General features: G+C 35.5%; 1 protein-coding gene across 6 annotated transcripts in view; it reads right to left on the bottom strand.

Annotated features, from left to right (window-relative positions):
- LOC131676014 (uncharacterized) overlaps window positions 1-19,490 on the bottom strand; it is a 59,209-nt gene that overhangs the window by 14,442 nt on the left and 25,277 nt on the right. The gene's annotated exons all lie outside the window — the stretch shown is intronic.

Below are 19,490 nucleotides of genomic sequence, written 5' to 3'. Positions count from 1 at the left end.
GTCGAACACTGTGGACCATCCAGGGGAGGGTCCTAGGTATCCGCACCCCTCCCAAGAATTTTCAACTTGTTGAGAAATTTTAAATTAGTTTGAATTTTTTATTAGTTTCAAACGCAAAATCTTTTCAAACCAAATTTGACCACCAATACTGATTTTCATTAAATGAGCTGTTTAAGTATTGTACAATGTTCATTTTATAATCGAAATTTCGAACCTCTCTCGAAATTTTTTATTGGATCCGCCCATGCTGTGGGCACTTATCTTACAGTGATTGAGCGTTACAAAAATAAAACGCAGAACTTCGACTGTATCGTATAATACGAGATATAGGGAAAACCGAGGAGATTTGAAACAGTGCCCATTACTAGCGAAACAGTACCGTTAGGGATTTAACTATAATGCATTTTTTTATTTATATTGTGCCCACAAATCCTCCAATACACGCTAACTATACGTTAAATGAGTGGTTGAGTATTTACGGTAAACACACTACAAAAAACGAGCAAAAGTAAATTTTCGTTATATTCTTCAAATTGATATGAATAGGATATTAAGTGATGTTTTTCAAGAAAATATCATTATAATGTAGTCTTACAGTTAACATTTATGAATTATATGAGTTTTTTTCTATCTTTGCCATGTCTAACTTGTAAATTGTGGAACAAGCCTTACTTCTCAACCTAGGAGAGTTGAAACACTGTTTCAACTCTCCTCGATGATGAACTTCTAGTCTTATGGTAATGTTATAATCACATTAACGTTCCTGAACAAATAATAATAATAATCAAGATTCTTCTTTCCTGAATTGATAACAGTGATCAATGTTCTCAATTTATTAGTTCTAGGTCAATTATAACCACGCAATATGCATTTGTTCTAATTGTTTACTCCTATCAGTTTCTGAAGCTAGGAGCGAAGTAACCATAATTCAAAATAAACCAAATACTACCAACATGGATACCAAGTTATCTGTTTTCATAAACCTGTATCACTTGTAGTCATAAATTGTATCACTGGTCATATCAACCATTTTGATGAATGCAGAATGTCCTATGGGAAGTGGTTGGACACTAATACAAAACTAAATATGTACGAAAAATAGGTATCAAATTTCTTGATTTTACAGTTATAGTTAATTAGTGGTTAAGAAAAGTATCTTACTATTATTACTGCTGATATCAGTGCAGAAATTCCTGCATTTGTAACCAAAATCTAACATAAATTTTCAAAACAAGTGTTAGTTTATACGTAGATAAACACTGTGAAAAATAATGATAATAATGCATGTCATTTTAAGGAATTATCTTGTTTGAACGAATAGAAATGACAATTGCAACATTTGATGCTTTAGAAAACGTTTTGATATTTAAAATAATTGGTTGCTTGTTTCAACTCACATTGATTGCTGTTTCAACTTACCTCGGTATGAGGAGAGTTGAAACAAAGAAAACACAGTTACAAAAATCAATATATTGATGCTTTGTTATTGATTTGTACCAGTTATTCTGGTGTAATTTGATAAACCATAAACAGAAGTAAGAAATTTAGAAATGAGCAATCATCGAATGACAGTTTTTGTTGATTTATCTAATAAAAACAAAAAATGTTTCAACCCTCCTCGGTCTCCCTTACATCACAATCTTGCTGTGCTGCAACCAGGGGCGGATCCAGAAAAAAATTTCGGGAGGGGTCTGAAATTTCGATTTAAAAATGAACGTTGCACAATTCGAAATACGTAGTAACCTTATTTAATCAATATAAGTTTTGTTGGTCAAATTTGGTTTATAATGATTTTAAGCTTGAAACTAATATAATCTAGAAACTAATTTAAAATTTCTCAAAAAGTAAAAAAAATCGGAGGGGGTCCGCACCCCCAGGACCCTCCCCCTGGATCCGCCACTGGCTGCAACTGCTATTTTTCCCATACGCCCGGTTCAGTAATCAAATGGTACATTACAGAATACCCTGTACCCTTGAATGTCTTCGGGAAGGTTTATTTATTTTTAAGTACTTTAATATAGAGTAAGGTGGAGTAAAATGCGCACCTGACAGTTTTCATAAAATAAGTATTGGTAGAAAAACACAAGAAAATCGGCATGATTACAAATTAGTACCTTCATCACACATCTTCAAAACTAAGTACTAGATATCTCTTGGTTTTGCCTGTAATTCGAGAAATAATTATTTATTTATGAATACTGAAATGCGCACTTTTCCCCAGGGTCGGGGCGAGAGTGGGCATAGCAAGGGGCGAGAGTGCGCCTCGAATTAATAGCCAATTTATTACAGCCCATGAATTAAATCAATAAATTTGTGTATATCCATCCTATCTTACTTTTCCTTCATAATTAAAAAGTACCCCTCCCTCTGCCTCAGTTGATGTTGTTCAGTTTTCCATTGCGTTCAAAAAACTTGGATGTTTTATCTTTTAGACAATGTTGTTCATGATCAAACTGTCACCCCTTGTAACCTCATTATTTGTCATAGTTGGGTTTAATATTGGATTAATATTGATATTGGAAATTTATTTGCATACTTCATACTTTTTTGTTTCTTTTTTATTACTCTGAGCTTCTGGCACTCTATATTTTGCCTTGGAACCAGTGCTGATGCTTTTTTTCTTGAACCGCGTGTTTTAGTCTTCCTTTGACCGGTGAGCTCTTAGTTATTGAAGGTGTTGGTCCCATCTTTAATACAATTGGTAAAAAAAATATAAAACCCTTCACTTACGCATTTTATTGGGGCGGATAAGCAATGGGCACTTTTGTCCCATCGTCACTTTTTTAACTTATTTATTTGTTACGAAAATTACGGAATATTTTCCATCAAATCAAATATATCCAATATCGTCGCTGTTGTGCTATCTTATGACAAGCGCCATTTTGCACAGTTCGAGAAAAACGATTTTTAAAGTTTGAGATTGAATATCATGAAACTTATAAATGGTAGAAACAATTCAGAGAAGACAATTGATGCTTCTACCTATTCTGTATTAATCTCTCAAATATTACGAAGATCGGTTGACTACGTTGCGAATTTTCACTAAAAATGTAAACAAAAGTCGCACTCACACGTGTCATAGGTGTGTATTGATGAAAAAATTTGTATGACGTGTCATAATCGTGCATGAAAAATTTTCCATAGAAAAAAATCACCAATTATGAACTTTTATCTTTGGCTTAATTTGGTCTATAAACAATCGGTTAGATGCATTTTGAAGGAAATGAGTCAGGGAATCTAGAAAAAATAGTTTTTTTTGGTTACAGTGCTGCCAAATAGGCAATATTTCCAGTTTAAAGTTAAAACTGCGTTTTTCTCCCAATACATGCATTATTTTTTTTGAAAATTATTATACCAGTGTGTTCCTGCGACATTATTATACATAAAAGCAACTAAAACTTCATTATAACTTGAGCCAATCCCAAGACATAATGATTTGAAGCAAAAAATTCACAATTTCTAATAACTTTTCTCGCTATATTTCAGTAACCAAGCAATATTTCAAAATTCTGCAAACGCCATCTTGTAGAGATTCGTTAGACGAGTAATGTGGCATATCTAACTCAGTTTACCCCAAAATGGCGTTTGTCATAAGATAGCACAACAGCGACGATATATGAAGATTTAGGGTACTGATTTGCTTTTTTACAGGATCTGTAAAACTATGTGCTATCAGTTGATCTTTTCATATACTAAATCCATACAGAGTTGCCGGGGGCTACGGTTTGCAGAGTATCAAGTAGTAGCAGCTAATATTTTTGTTCAGCAATATTAGCATGTACACCTCATAGGGAGATCTAAGGGGATATTTAGGAAAACATCGAATAAAATGTCTTTTTGTCGATCTTTCCTTATTTCGGTGAATTTTACTCCTAGTGTTTATGCATATAGCAGAATTATACTTGTTTACTTGATTGACCGACTTAAGAAGTTTTATGTGAAAAAATGCTGATTTTTTTTTAATTTCTTATCACTTATGGTATCTTACTAATATATGGTAGATCTAATGCATCTCCTATAATAAATTAATGGAATGCTAAACTATAGAAACCTAAATTAGCAACAGCGCTACTAAGAGTAGATGAGTTTATTTTATGGATCCAAAGGTTTTAAATAGTAAAACATGTACAATTCTATATTATTATCAATGCACCCACCCCTGAGTCGATTCCTAGTCCTACCAGGAGTACTTGCTCCAAATTTGAAGCAAATCGGAACAGTTTAGTTACCGGACCAACGTGCCTGAAGTTTGTATGGGATTTTTCGACAATTTACATGGAGTAAACCCATATAATACATATGTATCGGTAGGATACAGTTTTGCTGCTACTTCCTGCTACTCTGCAAACTGTAGCCCCTTAAAGTTAGTGTAAAAAAATCCAAATAACAGATACAAATCCTTAAAGAGAAAAGATAGCGAGTTAAAAGGTTCCACAAAAAAGTTGGTTTTTGAAGCGACTAAGACTTTTCAACATATTGCAAAATGTCAAAAATCATATTAAAAAGTTATAGCAAAAACTATTTCAGGATGGTATCTCGATATGTAGGGGAGCCCGGGGCTAGTTGGCGGTTGGGGTAAGTTGGCGGAATACTTTTTTCTCCGTTTCTATCAGACATATAGCACTGCCTCTCGTTATGTATCTCAAGTTATGTGAAACCCATTATCCAATGTGTTTTGGTTGCAAAACATTTTGTATTGTGGAAGTTGTGGGCGATATTGTGTTATCGAGCATACCAAGTAATTTTCCTAAATTTTAAACACTTTGTGTTATTTAGGGTGATTTTCTTTCTATTTTTCGAATGAATATATTTTTCGATAATGCGTGAAATGAGCTTTCAGTATCCGTATAGATATTACATCTATCGAAAAACAAAAGTTATTTTTTAAATAGTTTTTTTTATAAACTAAGTTGAAGTAAGTTGCCGGTGCTGCTCACGGGCAAAAATAGTCATCAAAAAATTTTATTTCTGGAATTCACTCCAAAGTAAGAAAATCTTTTTCTTGTGTATCTCGTAAATGCAGGAAACATTTACTTCGACCAATCGCCTGAAGAATTTCGAAAATTTGCTATTGAATATGGAGTACGCGTCAAAATCAATATTCCGGGGTATTGAGACTGAAATATAATAGCAAATGTCGATTAATATACAGTTTTCTTGAAAAGACATTCAGCACGTTCCAAAAGGACCCATGAAGTATGTGATTCTCCATTTGATTGCTTATTTTAAGGTATACCCATACATACCGCCAACTTACCCCGGGGCCGGGGTAAGTTGGCGGGTTTTCCACGTCACATATTTTTGACTCTAAAAAAGGAGACAATGCATCAAACATTTTAATAAAATTCAAATATGTTGCCAGCAGTCTGCCCTTCCATACCACGTGATCTATTTTGCAAAATCTAGCTACATCAAAGCGGTAAAAAATGAAAACTGAAAACACCGCCAACTAGCCCCGGTCTTCCCTACCTCTGTTACTGGTCTGTTTTCTTTTTTATTCTTAAGAGACAGACATTTTGCATCTTCGACAAAGTTTCTTTAAACAAATTTCTCTGCAAATTTTCCATAGACGCCTAGTTATTTAAACAATAAATGAGAAAGCTATTTTATATTTGAAAATATTTTTAAAATTTTAAAAAATCGATGCAAGTCAGATTGTTGCATATGAGATGAATTTAGAATATTCCTTCTACCATTTCAACTAATAGAGGAACTGGTGGTAAGCCCGACACCCCATGACTTTTCCTGGATATCAAATTTTAAATCACACAATATTTATTAGCATTATTAAATGACAGGGTATCATTAGTACGATTATTTTGAGCATTTCGAGACACATCGATGGTTCATCAAACATCAACAAAATATACAAAACATTCGAAAACAAAGTTGATGTGCACCTTGAAAATCACCAGTTTATTATCGCACATTCTAATCTACTCTCCATATCATTATTTCTGTGTGTTGAAGATAAGTTTGAGTATTTCAATGATGTTAATTGAGCATTTAACAAAAAATATGCACCGTTGGGGTAAGACCGACAGTTTTTTGGGGAATGTTTGTTGTGTTCAATTATGTAACAATTACGTCATATTAATAATTGAAATACACGGAAACTCTGTTTTTGCATTTACTTCTTGTCAGTATTGTCCCAAGCCAACCAAAAGAATTAAAAATTAAATTGTGCGTGATTCATAGTTATGTTATGAAATAAAACGAAAAAGTAAAATCTAATGAAATTCTGAAATGATATGGAAGCACAATTTTCATCGGCCGTCGGATTGCTGATAAACAAAGTTCCAAAAAATCACAACATGAATCGAATAGCTTACTACGAAGCGTACATTATTTCTAAGTGAATGAATCTTAGTATATATTATGCTTGCAGAACTGATATATTATGCTTGCAGAACTGATCATACACCTTAGAATAGCTTCACAAGTGGCTATAAAACTTGAAAAAATTACTTGAGAAAATCCATGCTATTATATAAACCAAGCATTAAACATTATTTATTCATAATAACACGCATTCGAATGCTCTTCCTCTTGCTACGCGATGAAAAAAACAAGCATTTGAATGACACATACTCATATACACACAATTACACTATATCACACATACACTACACATTTTCAATGAAAAAATGGACAAAAAGAAAGTTAAAAAGGGTGTCGCTCTTGCCCCTTTGGGATGTCGGTCTAACCCGCAGCGTCTTTAAAATGTCATTTTTCTCTATTTTATGACAACCAATAATTTTAAATCAATATAATTTTTTGAAACACTGAAAGAAAATTATATCTTGTTAAGAACTATCTAAACAAAGAAAGAATATACGATTGTAGGAGCTTCGGGGAATTTTAGAAAAATGATTGCGCTTAAGGTGTCGGACTTGACCCGGTTCCCCTACTCGAATAATACACCGATACGACGCTTTATCCGGGATCCACCACCTTCTACGGTTCAAATTGAAGTGGATAAATAACTTCGTGAATGGCGTGAAAGCCAATAAACGAATGTAGCAACATTCAGCACTGACAAGCCAAATTGTTTCCAGTGGAAATATATTAACTAGAAACAACTCTTGATGAGCTGAAAAACAGATTGAAAGATAAATAAACAAATCAATGATTTTACAAAAGCGCTTATTTTTTCAAAATGTGATTCGGTGAAGCGATATCACGCCAGATACCTGTATCCTGGCTAAAATGTGTTTACTTATTGAATGCGAGAACGAACGAGAAATTGTAATTTTAGTATTTGAAAAGACGGTTTACCACTAGTAAGGTAGACCGAGGCTGGTTGGCCGAGTTTTGCTTTCGGAATTTCTACACTCATCCTGGTTAGACTTTTTGATAAACAGTTTGCGCTATCATGAAAATACAACCCATGAGCACACATATGATTTTTTTTTCGCTCATACAACAAAATCAGGGAATTAGTTATCAACAATCGAAGGCGGAGAGAAAAATCTGCCGACCAAGACCAGGGCTGGGGTAGGTTGGTAGAGTTTGGTTAAATTATGGCCTTTTTGTTTTTGACAGTACACTACATTGGTGTAGTCGGTGCCACACTCATTCAAACTTGGGTGTAATCAGTCTATCTCTTTCTTTGCACTACACCGGTGTAGCAGCAAGAAAAAACGAAAACGCTATTAGTTTAACACATAAAATGCATCACTGGAAAACCTTTATTAGTGAGCAAACACCATATTGCAACACGGAGTTACAAAAAAAACTTTTTGACTTTTAAGACTTAGTTTCGGCAGCTTTAGTGAAATTTTTTTACGGCTCCGCAGCTTTTTTCCGCCAACGTACGCTTACGTTTGCTTTCATTTTCTCCTCCTCCAAAGTCGATCGGAGTTTACGACAGTAACGCTTCTTCCAATCAGTTTGCGCACTCGTCTTGAGGAGAGGTATGATCTCTTCAGTCAGGCTTACATCTACAACGGATTCTATGTTGATGGGCGAGTTTTATACGGGGTTGAGTTGATCTGTTACAAATACTGCAAAGAAACTCGGGAGGAAAAATTTCAGGATTGAAGGGGCAATATTGGAATCATCTGTTTTTATAAACAATTTCCAACTTTACATGATTCTTATCTCATTTCTATTTATTAATAATTTATAAAATAATTTTTATTACTTATTTCTCATGTAGATTTTGCCTGATAATTATCAATATTAGCATAATATCCAATTTTGCTCAGAAAAAAGCTTAGCATTTCACGAATAGCAAAGTGCACATTGCTCTACGCTAAATTTACAGCACAGTCAACCAGCCCCGTACAAAATTCGACCAACCTGCCCGATGCATATTTTCTAGAACAAACACGATTTACAAAAACAAAAATGAAGTTACATTAGAAACCGTTATACTATTTTGTTGAGTTTTGAATACCATTTTCCAGCGGTACCACGTCTTTGGAGGTCGGATGTAAATTGATTCGCACACATACAGTGAAGATCCGATTTTATCAGCCCCCCGATTTTGTCTACCCCCGATTTTATCAGCTTAGTAGTTTGATGGACTCTAGCAGACGAACCAAGTTGGATTCTAGTAAATCCTTTCTTGAGCATATTTTTCTTATCTTAGAGATCCGAAATATGCAAAAAAATTCTTTTTTTTTATTTTGCGCTGTCAGACCCCCTTAAATAAAATTTTAACTAAATAATCAGAAAGGGTTATGAGTCTATATCTAGGGACTAAAGAAGAATATTTTAAGAGCTTTGGTTTCTTAAAGAAAAAGAAAAATGTATCCCGATTTTGTCAATGTCCCCGTTTTATCAGCCTAAAATTCACCAAGTGGCTGATAAAAACGAGTCTTCACTGTATTACTTTACAAAAATAAAAATTTGCTGGTTTATTTGACACGGCTCAATGCGCTAGCACAACTGAGCGGTGAATCTTTTAAGTTTATATAAACAATAAAAACAAAAAAAATACTAAGAATGTGTGTCTGCCAAATCTTGTTGGCGCAGTTTGCTACTACGTGTTGAGATCATTTTCCTTGGTGGTTAAGCATTAGTCGCATTATCTGTTGCAGCTTCATTCAGTCTGCCTTCTCTCGCGTTATCGTTCACGTCCATGTCATCATCGGTACTGCTTTCTTCACACAGAAGAATCAGGGCTTTTTGAAACAACAAAACGTTTAGTTGAATTTCAAACTGACGAATGACTGTTTCAAACTGAAAAGAACGTTTCTCTAAAGCATGTATTTGGTTTAGTTCAACAAATACTTCTGTTTGCATTTTGCATAAACATTGTTGAAACAAAAAAAAATTGTTAGATCGAACCGATCCCTTGTTCGAAAGGCAACAGAATCTTTGTTTGATATCAACTAAATTGAGTTGTTATATCCTTTGGTTATTACTAAAGATATTTTATTTCTTCGAACTTGTTTGTTCGCACAGAAAAAAATATTTTGTAATTTTAAGTTTATGTTCATTGGAGCATGAATATAAATGTAAAATTAAATTCCATCCACACATACACAAGACTTGTCATGCTTTTTTCAACGAATTTTATTATAATTTTACATGTGGATTGAAAATTACAGTTTCTTTAAACGGAAAACTAATGCACTTCAATGTATTTTTACTCGAATACTGCTGTAAAATGAATGATATGTAATATTGCACGAGGAAAGTGTAAAATTCTATGCTGTTTGATGCTTCAATTGATTTTAACGTAATTTTCAATCCAATTTTTGATTCAATCGTTATATGTTTACATTCGTATTGATTTACATGGCGTTTAAATTTCATTATTTTTTGGTATGCGGTTAAATTTATCATGATTGTTGCTGCTCATGGGCAAAAATATAATTTGTTTTTTGATCTTACGCGTCGTTGTTGTAAATCCGTCTTAATCGGTATTTGCTTCATTATTAGTGATGCTAGTTGTTGGTTCGGGAACGGTTGTCGTGGTCGTTATCTCTCATTATAGGTTAATTGGGTCGTTCTTTTATTTATCTGCAAGTGGCGGTGGCTGCTTGTTAGAGTTGACTGTACTAGATGAGTTTTGATTAGTTACTTCGGCACGTCGTTTTCCATATACACGGGGATCTTGATTCTGGTGTTATTAAATTCGACCTCGTGTTAAAAGGTTTGTCTTTGCAATGAAGTTATCTGCATGTGCCAAACTTCTAAATATAATTAAAACACAGTTTTTACGAGGTGTATCTAAGTGTACGTAACTTCCGCGACATAAAGCTCCATTTTAACTTTAACTAGTTGTTCCACCTCGTGAACTGTAGATCTAACACGAGTTTTATTAAAGTCGATCGAAATTATGTTATCCCGTAGCACGGTCACTTTTATTACCGCAGGCAGACTCATTTCACTGCGTAGCCGGGGGCAACGATACAATATTGTTTGTGCACAGGATATAGAACAAAGCGATGACTTGTTTCACTGGTGCCTATTGCGTTGCGATTTTTTCCAATGGCAGTACAATTTCTTTGCGGAAATTTCACCTTCTTTTCCAGCAGATATCGCAGCCTATCTAAGTGTTAAGGGCACTGCATGACTAGTACTACGATCCTATTAACACTAAGAAACCATCCTGATCAGGGCTCGAACATATGACAATTACCCTATCAAAACCTGTTTTAATCCACCTAGAGGTGCAATTGTGCCTTTCTCATTTCTCCAAACTATGATTTAATAGCTGGTTCTTACAATATAACATTATGGAAATGTCTTTCATTCTTACTACACTTGGTAAGTATATATAAGAGCACCTTTTTGCATTCATCGCGGTATCGGTTTGAATCGGAGTTTTCTATGTGATCGCACTCCACAACCCGTAACTCCGAAACCGGAAGTCGGATGGAGATGGAATTTAATATCAGTTTCCGGGGACGCAACACCTTTCATTTGATACTAAGTTGATCAAATCGGTCTAGCCATTTTCGAGAAACCAATATAACCGTTATTCTGAATTTGGATGCTTCCGGATCCGTCGATGGTGGCCAAAGAGACTTTGAATGATTGTTGGGGACCTAGATCCACAAATTCAACAGTTGTGTTAACATTTTGGAAAAAATCACCTTTTTACATTTATCGCAGAATTCGTTAGAATCGGGATTTGCTGCGTGATCGTACGTATCACCCTGTAATTCAGGAACCAGAACTCGGATCCATACAAAATTCAACAGCAGCTGATGGACCTTTCATTTAAAATCAAGATTGTCAAAATCGGTTCAGGAAATTCCGAGAAACCGATGTGGACAAATCAACAAATTTTGTTTTGTAACCATACTCTTCAACTCGTAATCCGGAACAAAATGTCGGTTGAAAATGAAATTCAATAGCAACCTATGGGAATATAATACCTTTCATTTGAATCTTAGTTTGTAAAAATCGGTTCAGCCATCTCCGAGAAACCGATGCACAGTGGTCGGAAACGCCAAAAACGTGAACTTAATTCACTAGAGGCCAAACCATCGAATATATTCACAGGGTGTCTTTGGCGGAATTGTTCGTATAAATATTCCCCACAATCTGATAACAATTGAAATTAGGCATGGCTTACTATGATCGAACTAAAAAAATTAACTTTTTATACTGACGAGATAGAAAGTTGGTGTCTTCGACAAAGTTTTAGAAATGCTCATAGTGAAGAATTTTGTTGAAGAACTTGAGCTTGTAGGAGTAAAGGTTATCGATTTATAAGACGTTTTCTATGACAACCCCCTTAAATCTAGTTTTTTTAATATAACTTTTTTCATTATGACTTTTCGTGCAAACTATGTATAACACAAATATGTAGGTATCAAAACTACATAATATTGTCGAAGACTGTATGTAAAAATACTCATTTGTTTCAAAGTTATTGAAGATTTTTATATTTTTTTACACCAACTTCAACTACGTATAAGAAAGAAAGGTGCAAACCAAAATGCAGGAACAGGCACTTTTTTAACTGTCTAAACTATGCACAATAAAGCTAAGAAGGTTTGGTGCGTGGCACTCTAGAACCCTATGAATAGGGTAAGCTTACTTTATCATGTTTTTTGACTTTTTCCATACAAAAAACAGCAAAAATTTTTTTTTTTGGTTTTTTCCGTAAAATTTAATAAATAATGGTATGACATTCTTTTGTAAGCATTAAATTCATTATGACATGTCTATTTGAGTATATATTAGTATGGAATCTCCAATGATATTAAAAACTTTATATTTTTGCTCCTCCGTTTATAAAATCTGAAATATTCAGGTAAAAGTGAAAATAATACTTGTAATTGATTATCGAACCAAGAATTTCAAAAATTGGGGCAAAAAAACAAAAAAAAATTTTTTTTGCTGATTTTTGTATGGAAAAAGTCAAAAAATATGATAAAGTAAGCTTACCCTATTTATAGGGTTCTAGAGTGCCACGCACCAAACCTTCTTAGCTTTATTGTGCATAGCTTAAAGAAGTAAAAAAGTGCCTGTTCGTGTATTTTGGTTTGCACCTTTCTTTCTTATACGTAGTTGAAGTTGGTGTAAAAAAATGTAAAAATCTTCAATAACTTTGAAACAAATGAATATTTTTACATACAGTCTTCTCCAATACTATGTAGTTTTGTTACTTACACATTTGTCTAGAACATAGTTTGCACGAAAAGTCACAATGAAAAAAGTTATATTAAGAAAACTAGATTTAAGGGGGTTGTCATAGAAAACGCCTTATAAATCGATAACCTTTACTCCTACAAGCTCAAGTTCTTCAACAAAATTCTTCACTATGAGCATTCCTAAAACTTTGTTGAAGACACCAACTTTCTATCTCATCAGTATAAAAAGTTATTTTTTTTAGTTCGATCATAGTAAGCCATGCCTAATTTCAATTGTTTTCAGATTGTGGGGAATATTCATACGAACAATTCCTCCAAAGACACCCTGTGAATATATTAGATGGTTTGGCCTCTAGTGAATTAAGTTCACGTTTTTGGCGTTTCCGACCACTGTGCGATGTGCACATTTTGTTAACAAATCCGCACATACACACACATACATACATACATACATACACACATACATACACACAGATATTTTGCGATCTCGGCGAACTGAGTCGAATGTTATATGAGACTCGGCCCCCGGGCCTCGGTTAGAAAGTCGGTTTTTGGAGCAATTGCATAACCTGTCTATATGAGAAAGGCAAAAGAATAATATTTAATTAGCTTAATCAGCATGAGTTCAATGCTATCTTCATGTGATTATATTTTGAAATGTTGGTGGAATGGGTTTGAAAGTGGAGGGAATGGGGGGTTAGTAGAGTGGGAGTGGAGGATGCGTCAGAAATCCTTCATCTTATTTCGGTATAAGAGGTGGATGAAGGAAATGCGGGCGTGAGGGTGGTCCAAGGGGAGGGGAGTGATAAAGGAGTGAGGTGTAAGGGCAGGCGAGGGGAGGGGCGGCGACGCAATACTCAACTGCATATTTTGCCTTCCATTTGGGACTTGGTTTGAGAAAATTGGTTCAGTCATCACCGAAGAACCAATGTGACTTTAATTGTGGAATATGCCCGGAATTCCGGACTTCCGGAATCGTCGATAGTGGACAATATATTCAAAGAATGTTTGATTGGCAATCAATGATCTAGATCTGCGATTAGAAGTAATTTGGTGACCATTTCAATAGTTGTTAGCCTCTGAGGTATCACGATTGTACCGATTTATATGGGAAATTCCAGTGTATCCTTACTAATACCCCTGTAACTCCGGAAGCAAGAGTCAGAACCGAATGAAATTCAGCAGCAGTCAATGGTATTACTGTATCTTTCATTTGAAATCAAGTTTGTAAAAATCGGTAGAGAATTCGTTGGGGAATGGGTGTGATATTAGCTTAGGAACTTGGCGGGTTCCCCGGGAGCGTCATGAACCGTCATAGGTGGCCAATGTGGTCAAAGCTGCTTTAATTGATAATTAGTGATCCAGACCCGCAAACTAGAGTAATGTTACATCAATTTTGATATGTTTTACATCATTTGAACATCATGGATGTACCAGTTTATATGGGAATTTGCTGTGTGACCGCACTCTTCAACCCGTAACTCCGGAACCGGAAGTCGGATCAACTAAAAATTCAATAGCAGCTTATGGGAGCGTTATACCTTTCAGATGAAACTAAGTTTACGAAAATCGGTTCAGCCATCTCTGAGAAAATTGTGTGAGTTTAAATGACACACACACATACACACACAGACATTTGCCGATCTCGTCGAACTGAATCGAATGGTGTATGACACTCGGCCCTCCGGGCCTCGGTTAAAAAGTCGATTTTTACAGTGATTGCATAGCCTTTCTTTATATGAGAAAGGCAAAAAGGCAAAATGATATTCAATTGGAACAACACGATACGTTTTCAATTATAAACCGGTTCCTGGACATTCGCAGGTAGCATTTACAACGATATATAAAGACAAATAGCCGACTGGACTGTTAGGATCATTAAAATTTACCCTACATAAACCATCCCCTACAATAGTCCAATCCAGCGCTTCACAGTGGCGGATTTGCCTAAAAACCTGGCCAAAAGTCGAAAATTGCATGGTAGTACTTTGGGTTCTAGTACATATATTGTCCTTCAAATGGTGCTTCCGCAAACTATTTCAAGTGAAACGCTCCAAAATTTCCATATTTGAGGTGCTGGCACATCGAAACAGCATAAACCATCGCGTTTTGCTTATATTCTTTATCGAGCGCCCGAAATATCAGTATTATTCAAGTGTAGCTAGATTTCGATAAAAGTGCTGGTTTCGAATGTGGAATAATGGAAAGTTATGCTGACGGTATGTACTTTATTTATATGTATTGATATCAAAAGATATTATTTTGTTTGTTATAGAAAATGTCAATAACTTTTACGCTTTTGTAGCAGACGGTTTGAACAGACATTTTTGCTAAATTATTGAAATACTTTTTTGTTCACGTATGTCCACTATGTTTCAAGGCAATTTGTGTTCCTTAAGCAATTCTCCATTTGGATCATTATAGTATTCTTGCCCGAATTTACCCGTTTATGAGAAATCTTTGATTAAGTGGAGATGAAGACAGATTATAAGATTTTCAGTTTAAAATTTGGACTCGTACTTTTAATTACTACTGCGCCTCCGGTTGTCATAGCGAGTCGCATGATACTGTGTTTTGATCAGGAAGAATTGTGCATTTAGTTTAGAAATTCATAAACATGTTCAAAAGTTATCAAAAGTGGAACGCAAAAGACGTAAATAATTTTGATCGTTTATAATGAAAACCAACGAGGGCAACAGAAGTGATCGCCAAAGGTTCCAAATATCAAAAATCGGCTATGAATACCATGCATAAACGTACCAGGCAACTATGACCTTTGATCATGCTAAGCAAAATAAATCTAGACGTGGAATATATGACTGGATACTACAAGCGAAAATCAGTAGAATAGTGCAAAAGAATACTGGGATCTCCGGCCGTGATTTGGCCAAAAAGCTCACTTTGGCGTACACTCCAGCTTAACGAATTTGTTTGTGAGAAGGTTGTCAGTCGTAGTATGTCAGCAAGCATGAGAACAAAACGTGGTTGCTCAAAACTATACCAGGAAGCATTAAAAGCATGTTCTGACCAAGCATAAAGCATGGATTTAAATGGACGCTTCATCGTAATAATGGACTTTAGACAAATCCTCGGTCAAATTAAATGTAAATAAAACTATGAATCTTGGTGAATTTCACTTGTTTTCGTATTTTTGTCATATTCATTTTTTTAGTTACTTCAATTTGCATGCAAACTTGTTGTCAATTTTCACTCCATGCATTCCGTCGCAGAATCGGGTTATTTTCTATAATTTAGAAATATGTTACTATGTTTTAATTGCCGCAAGGTTCTACTGTATCGATTTTGTTGGCTATTTTCGGTAAATTTGAGACTAAGAGAAACGAAAGCAATGAAATTGAAAGACGGATAGGTATTCTAGAGCGAATCAGTTATAAACTTAGAACGGAAAACTAGAACTAGGCAGGCTCATATGGGCATGATCGAAAGGAAATGTGAAGAATTCTTTGCCTTTGCCTTCAGTCAAAGAATTCTTCACATTTCCTTTCGATCATGCCCATATGAGCCTGCCTAGTTCTAGTTTTCCGTTCTAAGTTTATAACTGATTCGCTCTAGAATACCTATCCGTCTTTCAATTTCATTGCTTTCGTTTTTTTCCTGAAGGCAAAGGCAAAGAATTCTTCACATTTCCTTTTGATCATGCCCATATGAGCCTGCCTAGTTCTAGTTTTCCGTTCTAAGTTTATAACTGATTCGCTCTAGAATACCTATCCGTCTTTCAATTTCATTGCTTTCGTTTCTCTTAGTTTCAAATTTGCCGAAAATAGCCAACAAAATCGATACAATTTAGAAATATACTATTTTTCGTTCTTTGAGAAATATGTGCATCGGACAGCAACTAAATAATAATCGTACAGAGAGCTTAAAAGTTTTGTAACTATATTGTATAATATTTCAAAATACCTAGTTTAAAATGACTAATAACATCAATTCTCGTAATAGCTACATTATCTAGACACCCAAACATATTAGTGCATGCAAATCAAAAAATTTAACTACACACTATTTAAACTTCGATATATTATAAATGTTATTGGCATACACTGGAACCTTCATTCGTGAACATTTACTTATATTTGGATTAAAATATTGGCAATTTTTCAGCCGTCATTTTGAATTTTGAAAATCTGACATCAAAATCGTAATCTGCGCACCAAAAAAAACATGGTATGTACCTTTGCAGGTCAATCAAAACTTTTTCGACTTTTGGCCAGGTTTTTAGGGAAATCCGCCACTGTGCGCTGGAGGTAAATTCACCCGCGGTTGAAAACCACTGGTGTATTTAATTATTGCGAATCGTGTAGAAAGAAAAACTGTGTAACTGTACCACCTTCTCCGGCAGGACAATTGCAGTGATAGACAATGATTCTACTGACATTTGAAGAATCCTTTCTATATGAACCACTAAGATTTATTGACTGCGTCTTACCTTGCCTTGAGGGAAACATCGCTATTGTGTTTCAGTTGAAAGATACGTGGTGTGAACAGTTTTCTATAAGTAGTTACAGTGATGAACATCAAGCTAAGCGTATCAAATATGGGTCGATCGTAATGAGAACTACTTTTGGTGTCATTCAATATTAATCACGATACCAACTCTCATGACTGAGCGTGAGATAAAAGCACCCAAGTTGATGTGTTTATTTCTTATTTCGTAACGTGATCGCACTCGTGTAATTCGATTTCGAGACATTGTGTAACGACCTAAACATATTTGATTGCATTGCCAGCGACCTTAGATTATTAGTTTGGGCAAAGAAAAACTACCTTGATTTACTCCCATGAAGCAACAAACGTCGTGTGGATAGTTGACCAGGCTGCTTTTGGAAAGCAAATTTCCGGCTAGCCCGAGACACTTGATTTGTCTCTTTATAAATCACAGAATTGTTTCTGAGTTTTTCGATCCACACCTTGTGTTGATGCCCTCTCGGGTATGAGGCAGCTGCGTTTGGTACATTCAATTCTTCATTTTATCGTGTTACCAGATAAAAGCCTTCTATGTACTACTATGTACGTAACACACTGTTTTTAATTGTTCTGGTATGTTTCCACCACAGTCCACGCCGTAGTTGTAGGATGATTTGTCTGTTTGGGCAGTATAAAGGCGGCTGCCGTACTATTTCGTTAAATACTCTTACTACAATTTGATGGAATGTTACATATATTAGTATCAAAATCTATCTTTAGTTCATTCCTAAGAAACTGAATAAAATACTCGTGCTTGAGCAAAACGTGTGAATCAAGCGCACCAATGTGCGTCCTACCATATGAGTCAACGCACCTTGGGGAAAGAATACGGAAAACGCTCGGAGTGGAAATAAGTTTGTGAATAACTGAATTTCTTTAAAAAATCTATTGGGTAGTGGAATAAGTTTCCGTCTTTTTCCGAAAGGTGTCACTAGGGATACTGTTTTTGTTTTTGGCAGCTTGATGATACATGTATCTTGAAGGCGTGTTTGGCTGATTTGAAACGCAGTTGCTGGCACTCATTCTCAGTAGAATAAGCATTTCAAATTTCTTGTCAAAAACGTCAACTTTCGTTCCAACAAAACAGCATTTGCGGGAAGTTTTGCTGCAATATTTCCTTATGGATAAAAGTGCTGCTGAAACACATCGGTTGTTGGTCAATGTATATGGTGAAAGAGCCTCATCGAGCACAACCTGTAAAGAATGGTTTCGGCGATTCAAACCATTGGCGATTATGAAGTTAGTAATAAAGAACGCGAGGGAGCCCCAAAGAAATTCTCAGATGTTGAGCTGAAATAATTAGTAAGTGAAGATCCATGCCAAACGCGCGAGGAACTGTTGAATACATTAAATGTTGATAAATCAACGGTTGGTAAACGCTTACATGCAATGGATTTGGTACAAAAACTCGGAAATTGGGTGCCATATCAACTGAAGGAGTGAGATATTGAGAGACGTTTGGTTACCTGCGAGATGTTGCTTCAACGGTACCAAAGAAAGAGTTTCCTGCATGGAATTATTACTGGTGATGAAAAATTAATTTATTACGACAATCCTAAGCGACCGAGGTCATGGACTATGCCAGGAGAAGCCGGCCCATCAGTGCCGAAACGAAATATCCACAGTTCGAAGATTATGTTGTGCATTTGGTGGGATCAAAAAGGAGTTGTGTATTATGAAGTTCTTAAACCGTTCGAAACTATCACTGGAGATCGCTACCGACTGCAACTTATACGATTGAACCGAGCTATAAAAGAAAAAAGGCCAGAATGGAACGATAGACACGAAAAATTAATTCTGTTACATGAAAACGCCAGGCCCCATGTAGCAAAACCTGTCAAAAACTTTTTTGAAGGAATTAAATGGGAAATCTTAGCGCACCCGCCGTACTACCCAGACATCGCCCCTTCAGATTTTTACTTGTTTCAATCTATGCAGTCTGCGCTTTCTGGAGAAAGGTTCACATCTTCTGAAAACATCGAAACATGGCTAGAAAATTGGATCAAGTCGTAAGATCAAGATTTTTTCTAAAAAGGAATCCATTTACTGCCAGAAAGAGGGCGAAAGTTGTTCAAATGGAAATAATCAACTTAAAGAAAAAAGCGGAACTTATTCCACTACCCAATATGTGAATAGTTCAAACTAAGAAAAAAAAGCAGGTAGAGACTTATTGGCTCCCATTCCTCAATGTTTTAGAAGAATCATTCGATCTTCGCTCAATTCCTTCGCTCAAACCAGGGCAAAAGCAAAGTGACCTTGGTACTGCATTCCATAGCAGAACCTGACCTGTTTCGACGGCTTCGTAGCCGATCTCGATAATTACATGGAGTGTGCTACAATCCTACTGACAGCTAAGAAGCCTTCCTGGCTGGTGCTGGAAGATATGACAAGTTGCTTAGAAGACCAACGCCTTAACCTCTGAACCGCAACAATAAGAAAGTT

This window comes from Topomyia yanbarensis, chromosome 1 (assembly GCF_030247195.1).
Source record: "Topomyia yanbarensis strain Yona2022 chromosome 1, ASM3024719v1, whole genome shotgun sequence".
In the NCBI taxonomy this organism is placed as follows: Eukaryota; Metazoa; Arthropoda; class Insecta; order Diptera; family Culicidae; genus Topomyia; species Topomyia yanbarensis.
The sequence above is the reverse complement of the archived record's forward strand: the minus strand, read 5'-3'. Positions and strand labels throughout refer to the sequence as shown.